At 40.7% G+C, this 17,310-nt stretch overlaps 1 long non-coding RNA gene across 1 annotated transcript; it reads left to right on the top strand.

The window, feature by feature from the left end:
• The first annotated feature begins 214 nt into the window (after positions 1-214).
• On the top strand, positions 215-15,412 carry LOC118986793 (uncharacterized). The gene is made up of 3 exons (XR_005066446.1): positions 215-252; positions 9,785-9,908; positions 15,295-15,412. It is a non-coding gene; the product is annotated as an uncharacterized LOC118986793 (long non-coding RNA).
• Positions 15,413-17,310: the final 1,898 nt, after the last annotated feature.

The following is a 17,310-nucleotide window of genomic DNA, read 5'->3' as shown; positions in this document are numbered from 1 at the left end:
CTATGCAGAGATTTCCCTTTTTGCTTTTGAATTCTGCTGATATTTAATATCTGATGATACTTGTTGTGTCTATTTCTATATGTTTGGAAATGTTGCGCTCAATAGATCTTACCTGGAAAACTGCCTGCTGTTCTTTGACTAAATGTATAGCCCTCGGTTTCTGTTGTTCTCTCCATTTTGAACAGTCTCTCACAGTGTCTCTGTCTGTTGCTGATGTGTTCTAACCATACAAGATTTGAGGTTCTGATGAAGGTCAGCTTTTTCCAGCTTTTTTCCCTCCAGGGATCAAATTAACCCCTCATCAGTTCCTTATCTGAACTCCTTTGACATCCATTTGATACTTAAATCATATTTTGTTATAATTACTTTCTGGCTATTATTTGTCTTCTTGTGAAATTAGAAAAATTTTGAGTGTTGTGGCCACTTCTTAAGCTTCTTGGATTTCTCCATGAAATATGCACAGAACTTGGCATTTAAGTAAATATGTCCTAATGGAAGAGTGACTGAAATAAAAGACACATTAGAATAAGAATAATTTTATAGTATTTTAGATTTAATTTAAAAGCATCTGAGCACCCAGGAAAACATAATTTGTGTAAATTTTGTTTTCCTTTGTATAATTATAGGTATTTTATTTGAGATTCGTGAGTTTATAATATTAGAGAGATTTTGTACAAGGTCCTAGGAGACTGAAGGAGAACAGAACGATTTTACTTCAAGCAGTATAGAATTAACATGATAGATAAAATCTTAAAGGAATGTGTTTGTGCCAACAAAAGAAGCTTCCTTAACCAGTAGGGAGAACTAGCTCTTTTTGTGGTTGTCTGCTTAGATTGATTTGGTCTTGAGTAAATTAACTAATAAACAGCTGATTTTCAGAGCTACTTTGAAAAGGAAATGTTTGAGTTCCAGTTCGTGGGAGCTTGGGAAGGTATGGGATGCAAATTACATTCCAACACAAACTGACCAATCAAGTGCCGTGAACACTTCTGAGGTCTTTGGCTTTGCCTGTGAACATGGGAACACCCAAGGGCACCTTCAAATTAAAAATAAACACACTGTTCTAAAGAGTCCTGGATCTGTAATTTGGTTGAAATTTAAGGGATGTCTTTTTATAGTAACAGAGTCTATAAAGGAAATAAAATTCAGGTAAGGTTAAGTCTTTTATGGTCATAAGTATGTAAATGACCTTCAACTCTAAATTCAGATACTTTAGGCATTTCCCAAACCCTCCTCCCACATACTTTGTGGGTAAAACCTATGGTGCAATATATTATTTCCAGCCAGATTTTTATAACCTGTTGGATGATATTACATTAATAAAAATACCTAGCATTTATTATATAATTTGCCCTATGACAAGCTGTATTCTTATACTTCACAGATATCTCATTTGATACCTAAGTAACCCTATGATGTCACAAGTATTATCTCCCCTTTGCAGAAGGAGAAAACTGAGATACAGAAGAATTAGTTACTCTACCCAAGTCACAAAGTTCTTTCAAACAACTGCGAAGTTCCTGCTGGACTCTGACTCATGTTCCCACCTTAGAAGACATATTTATTTGTCCAGGGTTCTCTTGGAAACTTCATATTTTTTTGATATTGGAGAGAAAATGTCGGTGTTGTTTAACTTACCATTATCTTGTTGCAATCTGCGCTCAGAGGAAAAGGTTTTAAGGCAATTTAATTCTAAAAGCATCTCTGAGTACGTATTATTTGCTATTCACTGCACTTAATAATGAACAGAGGGCAGAGACTCTCTTTGCATTACCGATTCTCCAAAGACAAGAGCCTTTCTGTTACAATTAGGTGACAAGATGTACTACTGACTGTTCATGCTGACACTGATGATTTGTAGTTGCAATATGGTGTTATGAAAGGAGTCACAAACCTGTGACTTCCCTTTTTCTCTGTAGTTACGTAAGATAGGTACTGTAAATGCAAATGAACTTTGGATGTGGGTAGTGGTTAGAGCATGTTAACATGTATCCTATCAAGCACTTTCCATGTAAATTTGAGCATTTTCAAAGGAACCGAAGCATGGAAAAGAGGAAGTTGGGAACCTTGCGGAAATAATAATGCTGTGAGTTCTGAAACTTGCCTGCCCTTTGGGTTTGTTTGGAAAGTTTTTAAGAAATACTGATGCCTGGGTCCAGCCCCCAGGCATTCTCACTGAATTGGTCTGCAGTATGGCCCAGGCCGAGTGATGCTAGTATGCAGCAAAGTTTAAGAACCGTAATTCTCGAATCTAGTATCTAATTTATTACTGCTTCAGGGTCATGGCATTCCTGCAGACTTCTGGGTCTTTTTCTCACTTCATAGTTTTGTCAAGTAGTTGGGATGTTAACCTGGTTTCCTGGAGTAGGTATTTCTTCTGGAGAGTGATCATACTTCTTGTAGATGATTAATTGACTTTTACTCAAATCAGTCTTCAGTAAGTGACTTCCTCCTCTCTGTACCCGCCGGCTGGTGGGAGTGATCTCCAGCTCACCCTCCTGAGCAGAACTCACTTCAGCAGGGCTTTGGTGACTGCTGAGTTTTTCCCCTTGAGTGTGTCACTTCTGGAGGTGGTTGGGTTGTAATCCAGATGGTCCGAAGTTGTCCACCTGATACACTGACCACCTCTGGGGCCTCCTGGTGGGTGCAGACCTAGGTCTGCCCAGGACTATCCAGCATGACCTACAGAGGGGTGTGTGTGCCTGCTACTTGTGCTGGGCTTGGAGGTGTCCAGGAGAGGCCAAGTTGCAGACTGAGGCCCTACCAGTGCCAAGTCTGGGGGCATTTAGCAAGAAGTATGTGGTATACAGAGGCCAGATGCTGCTTGTTTGAGAAAGTCGAAAATGAGCCAAGAGAGGCCGTTTGTATAAAAGAGCCAAGGGAAATGGCTTAGATGGGCCCACAAGTTGAATTGGATAGGGTCTCAAGGAATCCCTGGAGTAGGGCCAACAGTGTTAACAAGGTTGATGGAGTCTCAGATGTGGCACCCACCTGCCAGCTATGTGGGCAGAGGGCTCAGGACAGGAACAATGACCTCTGCCAGTACTTTTGTCTGGGAGAAAGCTGCCCATCCAGCTCTTGTCCTGAAGCCAGAGAGTTCATTTTTTCCTCCCATGTCCCTGATACCTCTCGAGCTGCTGCCCCAGTGCCTGAACTCAGAGCCAGCGCGTCTGAGTAAGTTCATGTGCAGGCCCCTTAACAGGAATGCCTGGGACTGCAGAAACCTCCATCTCCCTCAGCCACAGTCTCTGCTGGTTTTCACATCTAGAAGTAATGGAGACTTCTCTTCCCGACACTGGAACTGGGGAGACTGGTGTGGGGATGGGACCCCCTCACTCCTCAGGTGAGATATCCTTCCTGGTTTTTATCTACCACAAGTGGGTGTGAGACCAGCCCTTCCCTGTCTACACCCCACCTACCCGTCGGGATGTGGCTTCGTCTTCATATCCTTAGTTACAGGACTTCTGTTCAGTTAGATTTCAGGTGGTTCTGAATAATGATTGTTCTGTAGTTTAGTTGTGGTTCTGATGAGGTTGTGGGAGGTTCTGAGTACCACTTTTATGTACACTGCCATCTTGACTTGAAATCACTAATTTTTTAAAATCAAACTCCCTGGTAATATACTCATGGAGCCCTTACTTTGGACCAGGGCTCTTCCAAGCATTGTACATAGACTGACTTATTTAGTCTGCAGCCATTTTACAATGAGGGAACTTCCCCAAGGTCACACACTTAGTATTAGGACCAAGATTCAAATGGGATAATCTTGCTGCAGAGTCAGTGTGCTTAGCCACAAGGGACCAGAGCGTGTGGTTGTTGCAACCACAGGATGCAGTGATGTAGGTAGGGAATTGAGGTGCAGAGTAACTTTCCTAAGATCACATAACTAGTAAGTGGCAGGGCTGGGATATGAACTGAAGCAATTTGAGCCTAAAGTGCATGCTCTCCTAATCTAGCATTCTTTGCAAATATGCAGCTTTTTAGATTCTTCTGTTACTTCAGATACTGCTGATTAGACTTTGGTACTGCAAATCATGTGTACTTCTGAGTTTACTCTTAAGATCTTACCCAGAATTTTACCAGGATCTTTTGCTGTACTGTTATTATACTGGATAAGCCATTAATAAAGAGATGCTACAGCTGCTTTGTTAATATTAGCCCATGGTTTCAAAATATCTTTGATTTATGCAAGTTAGATACTCGTAAGTTCATCAAAGTTGTATATAAAGAGAAGAAATTTTTTTCCACGCTTCTTTGCAAAGCTTTGCCTCTTAGCATGTCTGAAAATCTTTCAGATTTCCTTTGTTAGTTTTGTGTGTCCTTAATTTAGCATTAAAAATTCAGATTTCTTCCAGCTCTTGGACATTGCCCCATGTCAAACTTTTAAAAACAAATTATTTAGGGTTTTATAGCGGTAACTATGTAAATAGGACAAATACATCTCAGTCCTTTGGCAAGCATCCTTGAGAATTGAAACCATTTCACATTGTGGATTTCAGTCAATGTAGCACTTAATGAGTATGGACCTTGTATAATGCATCAATTCTAGATTTTAAGAGGTGATTTCAGGAGTTCTTTGTCTCACATTTTAGTGCGATGGAAACAAATCACCCCAGGCTCTTCTTACAAAATTAAAAAACCCGATTGGGGAGGCACAAGGTGAGATGCTGGACTCTGCATTTCTAACAAGCTCCCGAGTGGTGGTGATGCCACTAGTCTGTGAACTCTCTTTGAGTAGCAGGGACACCGAGCTGGTAAAGTGGCTCTCCAAACTCGGAAAACAAAGCCTCGATTGGTAGCATTTGTTAATATTCATGATATAAACACTCCCCCCGTGGTCAAGGCCAGCCTACCAATATGATGCTACTGATAGCTGAGTTGGGAAGAGATGTGCAGCACAGCACACAGGCGGCTCTCCCGGGTAGGCACAGTCTGGCTGCAGCACCAGACTGTGATGACTGGACCTGCATGGCTCTGCACACTCCACGGCAGGACTCAGAAGAGCAAGTAGCACGGTTCCACCCTGCAAATGTTAGAGAGATTTTAATGAGGTTAGAGAGACAAAATGTTATGGGGAAAATGACTAGAAATTAGTTACAAAGTGCTGAGAACAGGTACAAAGTAACATAGTTCCAAGGTTACATAGACTGGATTGGAGGGCACCTGGATGGAGTTAAAAATTCACTTGAGGCCAATCATGGAGCCTTTGGGGTAAGATTTAAACCAGGTTTTGATGGTGATAGTTTTAGATGAGAGGGAAAGGAGAACACTCATAGAAAAGGAAGCGGAGTAAGAGCTAGCCAAACGTCTCATGCAACAAGGCAAGGGGAAACTGTGGTGTGACTAAAGAGTTGGAGGAGGAGCTGTTCCCGGAGCAAAACAAGGGACTCCTGGTTTCACAAATGCCTGATCTCTGGCACGTGTGGCAGTGAAATGATCAGAGGAATCAAACGTTCAAGTTCACGAGAGTTGACCTGTGTACCAGAGAGACATGGCAATTTGAAAGTGATGGAATAATACATTGAGGTGTTCGGAACCTAATGTGTTTACTGTCTGATGCAGAAAGGACTTCCAGAGCTGCCGTTTCTCAGAGCCACCGCTTGGAGCACCTCTGCTCTCTGTTCTAGTAGAATAGTCGGGATGGAACCTGGGAAGCTCCATTCCCAACATCTGTAAAGAAAAGTGTGTTCTCAAGTCTTCCCCCAAGGCTGCGGGGTGAGATCAGCTGGGAAACCCCAGTCCAGGGAGAAAATTCCTAACTGGGAGAAATACCCTCCTTTATACCACACTGAGGCCACACTCAGTTTCCTCATCTGTAAAATGGGATCAGTAATACCTTACTCGTATGGTTTCTTGAGGGTTAAATGAAACATGGCCAAGCCATGTAACTACTGATGAGATACAGGAGTCTACATTCCAAGTACCTCTCGAGAGAACCCACGGCCGGCTGAGCGCGGTGCGTGAGCTTCTGTGGGCCTTCCCTGCTGTCCCATTGCAGACTTTCCTGGACCCTCCGGCTCCTCCTTCAGTCAGCCACCCAGATGTGAGAGTGTCCTCTTACATTTCTGAGAGCCAAATACAGATTTATTTTGGAAAAAAAAATCCTTTTCTTTCCTGTGTCTTGGAATAAATATGCTATTTCATTTTCTTAATTTGTACCATGTTAAGAACCAGAAGAGGGAACTTAAGGTCAATCAGTCTCTCAGGTTGAGAAACTCTTAAGCTATAAGCTCCAGAATCTTGTCTTTGTTTCTAATAGGCTTGTGGGGAAAAGTGATATAACCATGAGATCACTGTGTTCTTTCAGATGATTTCCTGTTTCCTGTGTATTTAAATACACAGGGAATAATCCCGCTATTAAAATGAGACCCTGCATGTGTGTATGGGCAGAAGTTCAATGAAAAAGGAAGAAAAATACGCTTGCTGAATACCAGATGTAGAATGCATAAATCCTGTCGGAACAAGTGGGGAATGGCTTTATGGCTGACTTGCAGGAAACCTAAGGGAACTGGGAAGTCAGATAGGCATGTGTCAAACAGACTTATTTAAATCATCCGCTTCCTCAGCAAAATAAAAGTTTGAGAGGGTTCTGTTTTCTTTTGTGGTTTGAAATTACAGTTGTAGGCTTCAGAGGTCCTGCTTGATTGAGGGCTTTCAAGCGAAGGAGTTACATGGCCCAGTCCAGGCTCCTGGCAACCCCAGGATCGCCCAGCACCTCTGACTGAGGTCTCCAGCCGTGCCCTGTTTGTCCTTTCTGTTCTTTGTCATCTCAGAGACAAATTGCAGTGCAGCCGCCGCTGCTTCATGGCCCTGCAGCTCATCGTGGCTGAAATGCTTGCGCATCTGAAAGAGAGTGGTGCCCACTGGCTGACTTCTCAGGCCTGGCTTCCGGTGGGGAGCTGTGGATCCAGAGTGCAATCCTTACCCCTCAGGCTTGGAAACTAGGCAGCTCTTGCTTCTGCATCATCCTGTTCACAGAGACCATCAGTTTGGGTTACAACAAGCAAACCTGATGTAAAAACTGGTCACCTGCGTGTACTTTGAAACCAGGCCCATACTAATTTGTAGTGAGAGATAAGATGGATGCCAGTTATTTTCATGTGTGACCTCCTGACTGGTAAGTCTTTCATGAGGCCACTTTGTAGTTTATTGGGTTATTGGTGTAAATAGATGCAAAAGACAGTTATCCAAGTATCACCCATTTCCTTTAAGTTACAGTAGCTCCCTAAAAGGGGTTTTCTCAGCATATTTCTGTTGAAAAGGATCCTGTTGCATATTTTGTTCATAGCTATACTATATAGTAGAATAAAAAATTATGGCTCTGTGAAAAGACCATGGGCTTTGTAGTCAAACACACCCAGATCTAAATTATTCCTGCTTCACTACTTACTAATCTGTGGACTTGAACATGTTACTATACTTCTCTGAGGCTCAGTTTTCTAATCTTCTTGCTGAGCATACACACACACACACACACAAGTCCTTTATACAGAACCCAACACAGTATTTGCTACTTTGGAAACCTTGACAGATTCTTACTCCTTACCACCCATCCATTCATCTATTCATCTTTTACTAAATGCCTATTGAACACTTTTTTGTGTGCCAGCCACTCTGTCCTTTAAGTAGAACTACAAACAAAAATTAAGTTGTGAACTTTGACTTAGGAAACAGTCTCACTGTCTAAAATGGAAGCACATGTGTATTAAAAAGCACACCAAGGCACAGAAGTGGTCGGAAGGGAATATTCAACTCTTCCCAGTCAGAGTGTGAAGTGTCAGGAAAGCTGTAGCCAAGGACATGATTCATAAGTTGAGCCTTGAAGAGTGAGTGAGAGTTCTGTGAAGGAGGCAAGGTTTTTGGAGAGGCGGTGAGGGTGAGAATTTCAGAAAGTACAGTGTGCGAAGCCCACGAGGCAGAGAACGGTATGGCACCTTCAAGAATGACAAATCATCTGTGGGTAAGAGCAGGGGGGGTCTGATGGGAATGGGAGGGTGCACATGGCAAGGAAGATGAGTCAGGAGCTGTCGAAGGCTTTAGGCGACATGCAGAGGCATATGACATTTTTGTCCTCTGAGCAGTGGTGAGCTGTGGAAACTTTGTGAGCAGATGTATGCAGATCACTGTCCTGCTGATACGACCTTAACTACCACAGAGGTGCTTATTAATGATTCTAATATGCATAATTTATTTCTTGTTCCTCTTGATTTCTCATATGCATTTGGACATACATATGAGAAACATTAAAATAGTCAACTCACAAGCAGACATGCTTTGGCTTCTCCCTAACATAGATTTTTTAGGGGAGCGCTGGTCGTAGAGGGCTTACATTCATTCCTCGGTGTTCTTGTTTCACTGTTCAACAGTTTTGTTAAAAGAGAATATGTACCATTCATACTCATTTTTATTCTCCTTTTCTTTTTCTTCCTCTGTTTCAAAAATCCCTTTATCCAAACTTCTGAAGAACTTGTACATATTTTCCTGCTGTAACAATAGGGAAAAATTAGTGAATTTTTGTGCCCACACTTTACATGAGTTTGGGAGGATATTGATATCACGGGAGTGATGCTAGGCCCAGGGCATTCAGAGGTCTCATTCCCCGAGCTGTTGTAGATAGGGCAGGTGAGTGGGGAGAAACCCAGACTTCAGGGCTCAAGAGCTGGTGACCGTGGATTACCATCGGAACCTGGGCCTCTGCTACGTTGCAGCTCAAAGAAGGATGCCCAAAGAGCACGATGAACATGAGCATTAGAACTATCCTGAGAGGAGGAAGAAATGTCCAGTGGGGGAGTACGGGGTACGCATAAGTAGGTGTGGTCATCAGTTCCTAACCATGCGGATGAGGGTTCAAAGCAAGATTGGTAGTCCTGGTGGTAAAGTAGTGTGTCGGACAAAGGACCTAGGGGAGAGCCCGGTAAACATGGGGGTGAAAGGCAGCAGCAGCAGCTTGGTGGCTGTACCAGGAGGGCCTCTGGCCCTCTGGGTGACGGCTCTGCTGGAAGGAGGCTGTGATTTCAGATGTTGCTAGATGGCAGGAATGAGGTTGCAGTGGTTTCCTTCCTCTGTGGAGAGAATAGCAACTGGGCCAGAGGGAAAAACTGTGATGTGTCTCAGCAGAAACAATGCCTGGGAAGTGTTGTTTTTCAAGTAGTAAGCAATCAGAAAAAAATACATAGCAGAGATGTGTGCGTATCGAAGAAAATGATTTTAAAGTGCCATGTTTTTGTGTGTGTTTAGGAATGGCCATTAGTATGAAATGAAAATCAGTCCTGAGCTTTGAAAAAACTTTCTCTAAAAGTGTAGTTCCATGGAGAGACTAAGAAGTTTTCAGAAGTAATACGGCCAAATCCTGGGGTTCAGGTGAGGGGGGAGAGGGAGAGAGAGGTTCAGAAGGCTGCATGGTCTGTTGACTGGAACACCAACATCTGCATGATAAAATTTACTGGAACAAGATTTACATATATTTAAACAGCATGCAGTTTAGAAAAATAGCTAGTTATGCTAGTGTCTTTTTTCTTTGTGGATGGTTCAGTGTTACATAAACCCTGAATCCTTCCACATTTTCAGCTCTTACCTAAAAGCCAGAGTGTGTACCACCTGGGTTGGGAGAAAGAAGATGAAAATGGAACTGGGGAAGTAAATGGTGGGAAGTATCCTCAAAGAAACCAACTGCATCTGTTCAAGTCAGCAGGTTCTGGGACAAGTTATTATGTAGTAATCTGACAATTGTGTGGGGAATGTTCTGACGTGTTTTTTCTCTCACATTTTCTCTCTCTTCTGCCAGAACCTATAGTGATTATTATCACCTCTCTCCACCTCGTGCCCTCCTCTCTCTGTTGCTGTGGAGGCTTCGTGAGTTCACTGTCCCTGGGGATGAACCACGCAGAAGAGCGAGCATTGCCCGTGTGGTGAGCGTAAAGACACGCGGGGCCAGGTGTGGGGTGGGGGGAAGCAAAAGATAGGTATTTTTGTCTATCCGTGACTGCAGACTAAATTAGACCAAAGTTTAGGACCCTAAAACATCAAAATTTATTATCTCCCACAGTTTCTGAGACCCAGGTATCGGAGAGTGGCTTAGTTGGGCAGGTCCAACGCAGGGTCTCTTACGGAGTCGCAGGGTGGGTGTCCGCTGGGGCTGCAGTCGTTGGAGGACTCAGCTGGGTTGGAGGCTCCATTTGTGAGATGGCTCTCAGAGGGCTGTGGGCTGGGGACCCCAGTTCCTCACCCTGGGTACCTCTCCTCACACCACGTAACTTTGTCTTTCCTCAGAGCAAATGATGCAAAGCAGAAAGACAGAAACTACAGTGTTTATTATGACCTAATCTTGGAATTGACACACCATCATTCCTACCATATTCTATTCACTAGAAATAAGCCATTAAATCCAGTCCACACTCTTGAATTAAGCTCTACCTCTGGAAAGACAGACTATCTAAGAATTTATGGGCATGCTTTTAAAACAACCCCAAAATATATAGGCCAGCTTCACAAGGCGTAGACCTGGGGCTAGGGCAAAGCTATGGATGTCTCATTCTGCAAACAGTAGCCTCATCTATAATAATAGCCTTAGAGTTCATGGGTCATCACAGCCAAATAAAAAAAAGCAGTTGTTGGAGAAAACTCGCCAAGGATGTTACTTCACTTGTTTACTTACTCTAGGCCCCAGGATAATAGTTACAAATTGTGGGTGGATTCAGACACCCACAGTCATTAACAACGGAACACATTTTATCCAATTTTTGCAATAGTTAATACACGTGGCACAAAATTTAAAAGGTATAAAAATTTGTGGTTAAAAGTAAGATTCTCCCTTTCCTGTCTTCTTGATGATTCCTGGAATGAAATTACATTTCCTGGTCTCTTAATGTAATCTCCCAAAGAGAATGTATGTATTTAAAAACAGATACGGACACCTCTTTCTCTTCCACAAATAATAACGTACTATATGCATTGTTCTATACTTTGCTTCTTTCCCAAATAACAGTATTTGTTCAACGACTTCTCTGGTAGCACATGTAGGCTTGTTTCAGCTTTAAATGGCTGCTTAGTACTGCATTATAGTTATTTGAGCAGTTTTCTGCCTATGTTGTTCCCTGTCTCTTGTTACTACCGGCAAAGCTGCAGCGAATACCTCTGCACGCTCATCATTTCTCACCCAGGTTAGAATTCTGTACGTTTTAAATATTGACACATACTGACCAGTTCCCCTCCAAAAGGGCTCTCCCAGTTGCTCCCACCCCAAGAATATGAGCGTCTGCTTCTCCAAACCCTTGGCGATACAATAGATTATCCACTCTTTGATATTTGCCAGTTTTGTAGGTACAAGTGGTTTGCAATTGTACTTTTAATTTATAGTTCTCTTATTGTGAATGAGGTTGGGGCTCTTTTTATGTGCCTAAAATCATCTGAATTTACTTTACTATAAACTATTTGTTTTTTTTTATTTTTGACCACTTTTATATTTGGGTTGTCTTTTCCTCATTAATTAGCAGAAGTTCTTTACAGATTGAAGAAATTAGCTCTTTTCTGGAATGCGAGTGGCACATATTTATTCTGAGTGTGTCCTTTGTTTTTTGACTTTTCTTTTTTATTATGATGTAGTCATTTTAAAATATATCTTTACATGATCACATTCATTGGGGTTTTTTCTCTTATGGTTTCTGGGTTTGTCATTCTTAGATGGTCTTCCCACTCTAAGGTTATTAAGAATCCCCCTCTTGCTTCCTTTAGTATGATCATGGTTTGATTCTTTTTATATTTTAATTTTGATTGAACTGTTTGTTTCAATACCTTGCACTGTATTAAAGTATATATACTGTGCGAAGCACTGCTTTACCCGTTTTGTTTCAGGTTCAGATATTTCTATTTTCTTCTCAGTTTTCTCATTTGTGGAATAGGAGCAATAAGTACCACCAAGTGCCATCCTTGCTTTTTGGTGGGAAGAGACCATTTTCCAAACTGAAATCTATGCCAGAATTTTCTTCCTCCTTAGTTAGAAACCTTCACTCAATCATTATGTTCTCTGCCCCAATGGAAGGATTAAAACCAACATGCATTACAAGAGAGCTTGCCTATACCAAGAAAAAAACAAAAGTCAAGCTAGTTCTTGTCTGCCTACGTGGGGCCCTTGCTTTCACTTACAATGTTTAATTACATGTTTTAAAACAATATACATGCATGGATATTACTGTTGAAATAATTTTGGCTATCTGCGAAGCAGAGTTAGAAAGTTTCTCACATCATGAATGTTAGGTACCAAAGTTAGTTTTGAATGGGTTATTTGGAAATCAAAATAATATTCCACTGACAATATTTTAAATGATGTTTAGGTTCTCGGTCCTTGTTACAAGTTTCAGATTTATGTATCTAATGATTCAGGATAGGAGAGACGTGATTCTATGTCAACTACACATAATAATATTCTGTAACACTGTTTCTCTGGTCATGTACATCTCAGGGTCAGCTCAGGAGGCCCCCAGCCCTGGCACCAGGAGGGAGGGCTCCCTGGTGCAGACAGGAGCCACAGGGGAGCAGTGTGGGCCCCAGGAAGACATGTGATCAGGAGAATACATACTTGTATTTGTATCAGGGGATGTAGTGTCCTAATATTTGGGACCACTGTCCCAATGGCAATGGTCTTGAAAAGGATACCTAGAGAAATTATATCTTCAGTAAACAATTTCAGAGGTGTACCTTTTTCTTTTTTTCCCCTTTTTCCTCAGCACATAGCCAGCCCTAAGGAGCCTTCTTGAGTCCAGCCTGAGAGGCTGGGCTCTGGAATTAGTGGGCCACATGGGGCATGGTGGTAGGGGGTGTTGCAGGGTGGGGGTGTGGGCATAGCTTTGAGATGTGGAAACTAGAAGTCAGTAGAACATAGAAAGTTATATGTGTTCACAGTGAAATATGAAGAGACAGGATCATCTTTCTAAAAAGTTGAGTTGAGCAGAAAGAAGGCTAAAAATTTTACGAAAGCAAGCGATTGGCTTTAGGGAAGTTCGCAAGCATTAAATAGGATCTCAACCACCAACAGGGAAGAAGATTTCAAGGGAAAGAAGGTTCTGGGGAAAATAAGGCCAGAGGCAGATCTCCAAGGTAAGGACTCGGTCACATACAGAAATAAGGTAGCAATCTAGCTACCTTATGACCCGGGCTACAAGGTGAGAATTGAGGCTCAGGAACAAAGAAAATGCTGTTTGTCAATACTGACGCCTAAGACTGCAGTTATGTGCCCCTTAAAGATGAGTGTGTGCTCTGAGAAATGCATGAATGTGATCAAGTGCACCTACACAAATCGAGATGTGTGGCCTGCACACCTAGGCTACATAGCATACCTCTGTGTTTCTCAGTGACACTTAGGAATGCCATAAATGTAATGACAATTAGGAAAATTTGGCCCATAGATTTGTAAATAGTATTTATAGGCAACCAACTCAAATTGAAAAGAGTCAAGTTCACCTGCTGCAAATACAAATGATGATAGCTTGGAATAAAAACCAAATTATATTTGACTCTTTGATACATTGTTCATGCTTCGTATGTTCTTTGCTTTTCTTTCTCTGTCTTCTGCCTGTTTTATTGCTCACTAACATTCCACTAGGAAGTGAGAAGGGTGATAACAATTAAGAAATAAAATGAAAGTTGAACTACAACAAAGAATTGCATTTTGTTATAATGCCAACATGAGAATGTTACAAATATCTCAATTGTAAACATAAATTGCTACTTCGGTTAGTATATGGTATTTTGAATATGCAAATAATGATGAAGAATTAGAATACATTTCATAGCAAAGGACAGATTAACAAAATGTTATCAGTGGAAGGAACCACACGGGCAGACTTACAGGAGCCTCTGTCCCGGCGAATGGGAACTGCAGAAGTATTCATTAAAACAAAAAGAAGAATTAGTGAGTATACACGTGAATTCTCAAGCCCTGACACCATTTTCAAAAGCAAATTGCCAAGCTTGTCCCACACATTGGAAAACTGAGGTCACTTGCCGGAGTCAGGGATGGCATTTACAATGGAAAGATTTCTTTAAAAAAATTATTTTAACAACTTTTTCAAAAAGGAGATTGGTGATGGAAGTACATGGCACTGGATGAATATATATCAAAATATTAATATTATGGCATCTATGGTATTTGTACTACTTTATTATTATCCTTATATTTTATGTCTCAAAATTTCTACAATAAACTTGTATTAATTTTATAGTCAGAAGTAACTTTCAAAGGAAAAATTTTGTTTCACTCCCTTTGTTCATTTGTCAGGGGCATTTGTTCTGTGAGTTTTGTTAGTTAAACCACCTCAGGGATCAGGGCAGGGAATTTCTATCAGATAAATGATTTTAGTGATCACAACATGGAGTTGAGCCCTAATGTGGTCTCGTACACATTAGGTTTATACACCGATTAGGTTTACTAGACTGCTTCCAAACAGGAAGAGCTTTTAAAGTTTAAAGACAGTGACCCAACTTATAGGTAATTCAGTAGCTCAAAATACTATATTTTCTAAATGTCACAAGATGATGATACAATTAACTTGCAGCTATAAGAAAAACAATTGCCAACACAAAATATTAAAGGTTTGTTGTAGAAATCACTTGTATTCAGCTCAAATTAGCAATATGTGCTATAGAAAATATATGTAATATGTATATTACATGTTCTACATGTGTAAGTATGCATATTTATATATGTTAAGCAGAAGTTAATTAGAGATTCATTATTATTGGTGAATTTCCCTGAGTTTCAAGAAAATTATAGATTTCAAAAAATTTTAGTGGCATCTGCTGCAGATGAAGTCAAGTTTAGAAGACTTTCACAGGCCCTTTCATGAGGATAAAGAATATGTTTTTGTTTATATTTTTGTGGCACAAACCCAGTACCTGAATCATCTGCCTCAGCGTGGAGCTCATTTCAAAACGTACTGATTGACTCAAGAACGCATTTTCTGATATTTTCAACATCAGTTATTGGAAATTAACTTGTGATTTCTGGCTGCGTTGCCAAATCTGAGCCAACTTTGGCGAACCTTCTCTGCATAAATCTCAGTTGCTTATAAGTCTGCTAAATTTTATGCTGAGATCCAGAACCAAGCCCAGAATTCAGTGTGTTCCAAGTGAGCCCCAGATTTCACCAAAAGGTCTCATTTGTTAAATATAACATTTTTCATTGAAATACATGAAAGAGATCAGTGGCATTAAAGATGTAGATGTATGGAATAGATTAAATGGTTTTCCTAATTGCTTTATAATGCTTCTAATGACTACATCTGTATTATTTTTCATTAGGTCATATTGCATCCATGTTTATTGTTGAAAATCCAGCCCTGGGCAGTTGGTTAGAGCGCCATCCCAATACATCAAAGTTGTGGGTTTGATTCTTGGTCAGGGCACATACAAGGATCAGCCAATAATTGTGTCGGTAAGTGGAACAACAAATCAATGTCTCTATTTCTGTCTCTGTCTCTATTTCTCTCCCTCCCTCCCTTCTTTTCTAAAAAATCAATAAGTGAAAAATAATAAAAATTCACATGTATCACACACACACTGATTTCTGAAAATTGAAGTTCATGGAAGTGAAATGCTTTATTTTTTTACAACTACAGAATGGCTAGCCAGAACCCAGGATATACAAAATCATACTCAGCCAGTAGCCATTCTACTAAACCACGCTACTTCTTTCTGTCACTAAATAACAGGAAGGATCTTTGAAGGAAGGTCAGAGAAACTGAAAGTCCTGGCATATATAATCATGAGACATAAGGACTAAGAGATTTCCAAAACCAATGTTTACTTATATTGGTGACTGATTACCAAAGGGTTAGCATATAAAATGAATTAGGTTTGTATGCCATTCTTACAATATATTAATTGTCATCGTGCTAGTTAATTTTTGCCTTTGTTTTCCATATATAAAATGGAGATAATTATCATGCCAATCTCAGAATTGTAGTGATGATTAAATGATTTAATAATATAAAAGCCTTGGGACAGTGCTTAACACATAACAAGTATTCAGTAGCTACTAGATGTTATTACCACTATGGGCACTGTTTTACCCTTAAGATACGTAAGTTTACTTAACCCTTACAATATCACTGGAGCATAAGTATTATTATTCTACTCATATGGCAGATGAGAGAAGTTTAGTAAGTGGCCACAGTTTACACTGCTCCTAAGACTGAGTCAAGATTCAAAGCCAGGTCTGTGTAACTATAGAATAGAGTTTGGCAAATTAAGAATGATTTTCACACTTTTAAAGGGTTGTTTAAAAAAATGGGAAGAGACTACGTATAACTTTCAGTTCTATAGTCCTTACACGTGGACCTTTGTAGAATGTGTTTGCTGACTGCTGACTTCTTGACTACAAAAAGAAGTACGAGAATTTGAGGAATTACAAATGTGGTTGAAGTTTAAGGTCTGGGGGATAAGGGAGGTGGGTGCATGGTAAGAGATAAGGCAGGTTTGAAACATAAACATCATGCATATCATATTCAAGTATTGGCATTTATTCAACACAATATTGCCAGGCTGTGGGACTATTGAAAACTTTACATGGGAAAATGAGATACTTAAACTTACATTTTATACTGACCCTTCTGGAAGTAGCATAGGGGAATGATGTTGGTCGGGTCCAGAGTGAAGGCAGGGTTTACAGCCCATGAGTAAAAAGGACTGGGTTTACCAGTCCTTGCCTGCCTAAGTCAGTTGTAAAATTGGACAAAACATGATAAAGCGACTCTTTTTGGACTTTAGAACTTTCCTAAGGGAAAGGAAAAAAATGAGGCGAGACTTACAATTGCATAGGATTTCTTCCTGGAGGCACATTCCCTACTGTGGAGCAGGAAGGGAGACTGCAAGCAATGAAAGGTTGTCTTACATAACGAAAAAGGTAGAGCTTGATGTTTGGAATGTCTGGGGTATCTGTAAATGGTGATGCAGAGCTCTCCAGAGTACGGAGCTACACAAAAAAGGAGCTCCAGAAATAGGCGTGGGGGACCCTGTGAGTCTTTTAAAGATATTAAGATGTGTATAAATAGAGTGAAAAATCTATCACGTTCAGCAAAGAACAACTAGGAAGTTGTGAGCTGAACAGATTTTTACAACTCACACAAGCCTGGGAATAATTTGCATTAACCACCAGGAAACACGGAGAGCCCTCATTGACCACTTACAGAATGCCATAAAGTCTCCAAAAGGGCTGCCCTTCACTAGCAGGCTAAATTATTCCTGGAGCAAATGCTCTTCCAGACCTTCCCAAACAAAACTTGAAAATGAGCCTCCAAATGCTCTAAATGCATACAT

Source organism: Sturnira hondurensis, unplaced genomic scaffold, assembly GCF_014824575.4.
Source record: "Sturnira hondurensis isolate 20B ecotype Veracruz unplaced genomic scaffold, ASM1482457v3 Scaffold0004474, whole genome shotgun sequence".
In the NCBI taxonomy this organism is placed as follows: domain Eukaryota; kingdom Metazoa; phylum Chordata; class Mammalia; order Chiroptera; family Phyllostomidae; genus Sturnira; species Sturnira hondurensis.
Note: the sequence above shows the minus strand (reverse complement) of the source record. Positions and strands in the feature narration are given on the sequence as shown.